General features: G+C 40.2%; 1 protein-coding gene across 6 annotated transcripts in view; it reads left to right on the forward strand.

The window, feature by feature from the left end:
• The window catches only part of LOC135103786 (dipeptidyl aminopeptidase-like protein 6), a 74220-nt gene that overhangs the window by 3025 nt on the left and 63695 nt on the right, over positions 1-7500 (forward strand). For 2 of the 6 annotated variants that reach the window (XM_064010532.1, XM_064010536.1), the window contains exons 1-2: positions 15-60; positions 5318-6585. The gene's annotated coding sequence lies outside the window, so the exon portion shown is untranslated. Of the gene's footprint in view, positions 1-14; positions 61-2858; positions 3521-5317; positions 6586-7500 lie in introns of those variants that run through there. The other 4 variants (XM_064010533.1, XM_064010535.1, XM_064010538.1 and 1 more) reach the window with 4 other exon arrangements.

Below are 7500 nucleotides of genomic sequence, written 5' to 3' on the forward strand. Positions count from 1 at the left end.
TTTCTTTCTCGTTCCAGGAGTGCGCAAGTGCTGGTGTGCGGGATGGCGCTGCGCTGTCTTGTGAGGACGAGAGGAACAGAGAGAGAGAAAGAGAGAGGGAAAGGGGGAGAAAGCGACAGAGAGAGAGAGAGAGAGAGAGAGAGAGAGAGAGAGAGAGAGAGAGAGAGAGAGAGAGAGAGAGAGAGAGAGAGAGAGAGAGAGAGAGAGAGAGAGAGAGAGAGAGAGAGAGAGAGAGAGAGAGAGAGAGAAAAATAGAGAAAAGAAAAAAAAAAGTGTGAACCCAAGACGTAGGAACGAGTAAAAGAAAGATTAGAAAAGAAATAATTTTACCAATAACGTCGATGATAACAGTATTAATAATGACAATAATAATAATAATAATAATAATAATAATAATAATAATAATAATAATAATAATAATAATAGTAATAATAATAATAATAACAATAATAACAATAACAATAATAACGAAGAAGAGTTTAGAAGAAAAGATGGGCAAGTGTTTCTCAAATTAACTAAAGGAAAAGAAAAAGGAAGAAAAAGAAAGAAAAAAAGTGCAACATGAAAACAGCTATTACAAAAATGTATGAAGCATTTTGAACACTAGTACGTAAACCTTTCCTTATTTATTTGTCTTCCTTATTTCCTTTCCTTCGTCACTCTTCCCTATTTCCTTCCTTCTGATTTTGCTTCGCTCCTTCCTTCACGCAATTCCTTTCCATGCTCTTCCTCTCTCCTTCCTCTTCTCTTTTCTTCAATGTCTCTCCCTTTCCTTTTTCTCTTTCCTTTCTTCCTTCCTTCCTTCCTCTCTCCCTGCTTTGCTTGCTTCCTTCCTTCCTTCCTTCCTTCCTTCCTTCGTTCCTTCCTTCCTTCCTTCCTATCTTGCTTCCTTCCTTCTTCTTTCATTCTTTCTTTCCTTCCTTCCCTCTTATCTTGCTTCATTCTTTCCTTCCTTCCTTCCATCCTTCCTTCCTTCCTTTCTTGCTTTATTTCTTTGTTCTCCTTTGTATTCCTTTCCGATATTTTTCCTTTTTCTCTTTGATTTCTCCTTTCCATCATTTCTCTCTCTCTCTCTCTCTCTCTCTCTCTCTCTCTCTCTCTCTCTCTCTCTCTCTCTCTCTCTCTCTCTCTCTCTCTCTCTCTCTCTCTCTCTCTCTCTCTCTCTCCCATCTCCTTTTCTTTCCTTCCCATTCTCTGATTTAATATTTTCTATCCCACCCTCTTTCATTCTCTTTGTTTCTCTCCTCCCTTTTCTCAATCCCTCCCTTTATTTTCTGCCTATATTCTCTCTCTCCCTCTCTTTTCCCTTCCATTTTCTTTACCCAAACCCTCCTTCTGTCTCCTCTTCCCTTCTCGTTTCCACCCCATCCTTTCTCTCTTCTCTCACTCCTTTCCTTTCCTATCCTCTTTCCTTCTCTTCCTTTCCTTCTCCCCTTTTACCCAAACCTTCCCTCCACACCCTTCTTCCTCTCTCTTACCTTCCCTCTCTCAATCCCTTCTTTTCCTTTTAACAATCTTCTCTTCTCGTCTTTCCTTTCGTCTTCCTTTATCTGAACCTTTCTTTCACACCTTCTTTCTTTCATTCCTCCATCTCCCTTACCCTATTCCCCGCACAATCATTTCCTTTCCTTTCTACCTATCTTCTCTTCCACTCTCCTTCTTCCTTTCCTTTCTCTCTAAATACCCTCCCTTTCCTTTTTACCTGTTCTCTCTCTCTTTCTCCCTCTCTTTCCTTCATCTTCCTTTACTTAAACCTTTCTTTCTTCCATCCTTTCTCTCCTGTCCTCTTCCCACCTTTCCTATCCGTCTTCTCTCCTTGCCTTCCCTTCCATCCTCTTCCCTCAAACACCCACTCCTCTCCACTCCTTCCCTCTCGTCTTCACAAACTAGAAACACGCGTCTAGAAAATAATAATAAAAATAAGAGAAAAAGGATAGGAACGCCCCTCAGACACGTTGACTTCAAGGGATCAAGGGAGAAAAAAAAAGACTCGTAACCCTGATTTTGTCCTGAATATCGCACGTTGAGGAGCCAAGGACAGGTGTTGCCTTGAGCTAACTGGCGCAGAACAGGTGTGGTGGAGGCGGGCGGGGCGAGGCGAGGCGAGGGTGCCGTGGGGGAGGAGGAGAGAGACAGAGAGGGTGGATGTGGAGGAGAAGGAATATGGAGATGGAGGAGAAAGATGGGAAGATGAATAAAAGAAAGGAATGGATTAAAGGAGAGAAGGAAGAGGAGGAGGGTGGAAGAGAGAAAGGGCGGGGTGAGGATGGGAAGAATGAAAGAAAAGGATGGATTAAAGTGGTGGAGAAGTAAAGGAAGAAGAAGAAGAAGGAAGAGGAGGACAGAGGGGAAAGAGGATGAAGGAGGAGGATGAATGGATAAGGAATAAGAAAAAGGATGGATTAAAGTGTTGAGGATCTGAGAGAAGAAGGAAAAGAAGGAGGAGGAGGAGGAGGAGGGATAGGAGAAGGAAGAGGAGGAGGATGGAAGAAAATAGAGGGGAAGGAGAGAATGAGGATGGGGAAGGAATGAAGGAAAATGAGAGATTAAATTGATCAAGGACTAAGAGAAGAAGGAATTGAAGTCGGTTAAGGAGAAGGAGGAGGAGGAGGAGGAGGCGGAGGAGGAAGTAAAAGAATAAATGAAGAGGAAAAACGATAATGCAGTAGTGAGAGGAGGAGAAGGAGGAAGAGGAAGAGGAAAAAAAAAAGGAGAGGAAGGAGAAGGAGAAGGAAGGAGAAGAAAAGGAGAGAGAGAAGGAAAAAAAGAAGAGAGAGGAGGAGGAGGAGGAGGAGGAGGAGGAGGAGGAGGAGGAGGAGGAGGAGGAGGAGGAGGAGGAAGAGCCTTTTATAACTGAACACTCAAACCGATTAAATACAACAGCGTGAGTCAATTCAAATAACGAGGAAAATAATAGAAGCGAGAAGGAGGGACAGAAGAAGAGAGGGGGAAGGAGGGAGAGAAGGAGAAAGGGAGGGAGGGAGAAGGAATAGCGATAGTAATTAAGGATGTGAGCGAAAAGACGTGACTAAAAGAAAGAGAGAGACATAGAGAAAGGAAAAAAAAATAGAGATGACTTAAAAAAAGACGAACATAAAGAGAGACAGAGGAGAAAGACAGACGTAACAAGATAAATAGAGAAGCATACAGAAAGAAAGTAAAAAAATAACTACAACAAAAAAAAAGAGAGACATAGATAGCGAGGGAAAAATAGGTAACCAGCTATAAAAAGACTTTGAAAGAGGAGAAAAAAAATAGAAAAGACATCCGTACAAGTAAGACTATATAAGAAAAGGTGTCACGTCGGTGTGTCTTTGTGCCAAGACGGCGAGGAGGTGACAAAGTTAGTGCCAAATGAACAAGGGATGGATATGCGGAGTGCCAATGGCGGCGGCGTGGACAGTGCCAGGGACGAGGGAGAGGCAAGACAGAGAACACGGCAAGCAAGTGATCTAGTGGTGCCAGTGTGACGTGGGGAGTGCAAAAGTGACCTAAACGTGACTCAGTGTGATATAGAAGAGTGAGAAAGTGATTTAAAAAGACATGAAGCTGAAGAAAGTAACCTAAATGTGACTTAAGAGTGATTCGAAGAGGGAAAGAGTGACCTGAATGTGACTCAGTTTGATCAGACAAGTTGAATACGAGTGATAAGTGACGGGAACGTGTATCAAAGCAACATGGAGTGAAAAAAGTGACCTAAAAGTGACTCACAGTGACGCGGATAGTGAAAAGATGATCTGAACATGACTCATCGTGACGTGGAGAATTGGAAAATTACTTAAAAATGACGTGACGGCTGAGAAATTGACGTACAAATAAAAGTGAACTCAGTGTGATTCAGTGCGACGTAGACAGTGAGAAAGTGACTTAAATATGACTTAACGTGACGTGCCGGGTGGGAAAGTGACCTGAAAGTGACTCATCGTGACGTGAAGTGTGAGAACGTAACATCAGCGTGACTCAACATGACGTGAAGAGTGAGACAGTGACCTGAATATGACTCAACATGACGTAACGCTTGAAAAAGATGACGTGAAGAGTGAGACAGTGACCTGAATATGACTCAACATGACGTAACGCTTGAAAAAGATGACGTGAATGTGACTGATCGTGACGTGACGCGTGAAAGAATGACGTAAATGTGACTCAGTGTGACGCTACGAGTGAGCAAGAGAGGAGAAGTGACGGGAACGTGAATCAGAGTGACGTGAAATGAAAAAAAGTGACGAAGATATGACTAAACGTGACGTAACGAGTGAAGAAGCGACGTGGATGTTGACTTACTGACATCAAGACGACACCGCTATGAATGAGTGAATCAGTAACAACACGCGTATTCAGTAGAGATAATTACCTGTACCCGCAAACATACCAGCGCCTTATCTCTTAAACATCTGACAAGATCTAGAGAAAGTTACTGGGGAGGTTTTCAAGGATGCTTTAATGGTTCTTGTGATGGATTGACAAGGATTCTACACTATCAACTGGGGAAAACGCCACTAAAACTCGACTTATCATCCCTGTGGCGTTTGAAAATAGTTTTTATGAGAACATAAAGCGCTTAAAAAAAAAAAAGTTTTCAATATTCCTATGATAGTTTGGCAAGGATTTTGTACCATAAGAAAAAAAAAAAAGGCAGGATTTATCATCTCCGTAGCGTCTGTTTTTTTTTTTAATGGGTTCTAAGTTTTCAAGGTCGTTTTTCATATTCCTGTGATAGATGGAGAGATTCCGCACCAACAGCGAGGAAAAAAAGAAAGAAAAAAAAAACACACACACACATGCATCATACTAATCATCTCTCTTGCGTCTGAAAATACTTTTTATGAGAGTCTGGAGAGCTTGAATCTTTAAGGACATTTTAATGATTCCTGTGATAGATTAACAAGAATTCTACACCATCAACAAGAAAAAGAAAAAAAAGCCACATGCACGGTACCGATCATCTTTAGGGAGTTAGAAAACAGTTCTCATGAAAGCCTGAAGCGATGAGGAATGAGCGTGTAAGAAAGGCGACACGAAGAGCAGCCCGGCGCGGAGAGTGAGGCAGGTTAGGGCAGTGAGTAGCGAGACTTCGGCGGCCTCTCAAGCAGGTGTCCGGGCCGGTGTGGTGAACAGCGCGTACCCGGCAGTGCGCGAACAGTGAGAAATTAACCTCGAGACAGTGCCTACAGTGCCAAGCCAATAAATTATCTTGAAAAAAAGAGATGAAAAAGAAAAGTGTACATCAGAAATTATGGTGATTTATCTACCACAGCGAGTGATGTGGTAAAGTTAATAAAGGTGTCTAATGCTATTGTTTTCCTCCCCTTAACAGTGAACAGTGACAGACGGGTGAACCTTTATTGCAAAGGGACAGTGCCACCCACCAGGAAGTGACGGACAGTAGTGCCTTGACCGAGAACCAATACAATCAAAACAACAGCAATAATCATAATTAATAACCAAAATAATAATAAGTGTTTCTGAAAAAAAAGTGAACGCAACGAACGAAAAAAAAAAAAAAGAAGTTCCACAACAAAACAAAAGCACCAGATTACGTTTTAAAGGAAAGGAAAACAAATGAAAACCAAACCAAACTCGTAACCTTAAAGGAACGAGTGAGACATGACGTTCCTTTAGCAATAATGTGGTGCCATCAGAACCATACCCTCCCTCCCCCTCCTCCTCCTCCCTCCTCACCTTGAATCCTTGACAAACGGAGAAAAGGAGGAAAGAAGAGCAAGGAACAGAACATAAAGCAAACACGAGTGAGAGAGAGAGAAAGAGTGAGAGAGAAACAGAGAGACAAAACAGAGAGCAAGTGTATGAGAGAGAAGAGAGAGGACGAGAGAGAGAGAGAGAGAGAGAGAGAGAGAGAGAGAGAGAGAGAGAGAGAGAGAGAGAGAGAGAGAGAGAGAGAGAGAGAGAGATAGAGAGATAGAGAGAGAATTGTGACGCAGTGCAGAGAAAGTGGACGGAAGGTGGGTTGTGTCTAATAGAAATGAAAAGCTTCCTCAGACTATAGGAAGTGAGGCAGGGAGGAGAGGAGGAGGAGAAGGAGGAGGAGGAGGAGGAGGAGGAGGAGGAGGAGGAGGAGGAGGAGGAGGAGGAGGAGGAGGAGTTAGTGGAGAAAGAGAGGTGGAGGACGAGGCGGAGGAAGAAGAGGAGGAGGACGAAGACAAAAGAGAAAGATAGCATTAATATAGAAAACAGCAAATAGAAGGAGGAGGAGGAGGAGGAGGAGGAGGAGGAGGAGGAGGAGGAGGAGGAGGAGGAGGAGGAGGAGGAGGAGGAGTAGGAGGAGGAGGAGGAGAGACAACAAAATACAAAAGGAAAAGGAAGTGCGCGAGTGTCGGGAAAAGAGAGACACTTCTGAGGTGAAGAAGCAAACTGGACGAGGGAACTTTTTTCGGAAAAGAGAAAGAGAAAGAAAGAAACAGACACAGAAACAGGAGAGGAAGGACAGAAGAAGAAGAAGAAGAAGAAGAAGAAGAAGAAGAAGAAGAAGAAGAAGAAGAAGAAGAAGAAGAAGAAGAAGAGGAAGGGGAGAAGGATAAATAATTTTCTTCAGTAAAAGGAGCGTCTACGGGGCGCTAAAATTTTGTAAGTATTATTATTATTATTATTACTATTATTATTATTATTATTATTATTATTATAAAGAAATTACTCCTTTTTGTTATTACTTAAGTCTTGTATAAGTAATTAGTAATAAATGTTTTTATGGTTGCATAAGTAAGATTACGTACGTTAAGTACGATAATTATTAGGAGGTACGATTTCCTATTTCTTTTAAACTTTCGTACATAACACTATATTAATTTCCATACCTTCCTTGATATGTATTGCTTTCTTCGCTATGTTACTATTATTATTATTATTATTATTATTATTATTATTATTATTATTATTATTATTATTATTATTACTATTATTATTATTATTATTATTATCATCATCATTATTATTATTACTGTTACTATTACTATCATTATTATTATTATTATTATTATTATTATTATTATTATTATTATTATTATCATTATTATTATTATTATTATTATTATTATTATTATTATTATTATTATTATTATTACCATTTCTATTAATTTTTTATTTGGGAAAAATGTAAAGTAAAATCTTATGTTATCTTGTTTCTTTTTCACGACTTCTACAGAACACACACACACACACACACACACACACACACACACACACACACACACACACACACACACACACACACACATTGCTTTGCTGATAACGTGCTTTAAAAAAAATGCTTTATTTATGTTTCTTCTTTATTTTTCATCTTTGTTTCGAATTGCTAACTGCTAATATATATATATATATATATATATATATATATATATATATATATATATATATATATATATATATATATATATATATATATATATATATATATGTGTGTGTGTGTGTGTGTGTGTGTGTGTGTGTGTGTGTGTGTGTGTGTGTGTGTGTGTGTGTGTGTGTGTGTGTGTGTGTGTGTGTGTG

This window comes from Scylla paramamosain, chromosome 9 (genome assembly GCF_035594125.1).
Source record: "Scylla paramamosain isolate STU-SP2022 chromosome 9, ASM3559412v1, whole genome shotgun sequence".
Lineage (NCBI taxonomy): Eukaryota > Metazoa > Arthropoda > Malacostraca > Decapoda > Portunidae > Scylla > Scylla paramamosain.